The sequence below is a fragment of the Malurus melanocephalus genome, unplaced genomic scaffold (genome assembly GCF_030028575.1).
Source record: "Malurus melanocephalus ecotype Western Australia unplaced genomic scaffold, MMel_1.1 scaffold_272, whole genome shotgun sequence".
Classification (NCBI taxonomy): Eukaryota; Metazoa; Chordata; class Aves; order Passeriformes; family Maluridae; genus Malurus; species Malurus melanocephalus.
In genome coordinates this window covers 572,863-573,224 of record NW_026623504.1, presented here as the reverse complement: position 1 = coordinate 573,224, position 362 = coordinate 572,863, and positions in this window count along the sequence as shown.

Here is a 362-nt window from a genome sequence, read left to right as displayed (position 1 = left end):
GGGGGATCCCCCACACAGCCGTTCCCTTAAGGGCAGCGGGATAATCTAGTGAATAAAAAAGTTAAATAATTCGGACAATCGTTTCAGTTCTGTGGGTCTCTTTATCAGCATGAAAACCTGACTTACCTGGTAAAACATRACAAGTAAATATGAAGTTGAATCAATATTTTAATATATAAAAGTAGTTAGGATACAGACATGCTCATAAAAAGCATAACAACTTGTTTTGGAAACTTTGCATTAGTCTTTGTCCCAATATTAAGAGCCTGCTGTACAAATCTGAGCAAAGGAGGACTTAGGCAATGCTTGGTGCCTGTTCCATGCCTTCTATTCCTTAGAGGAATCCACACCTGGAGCTGTGT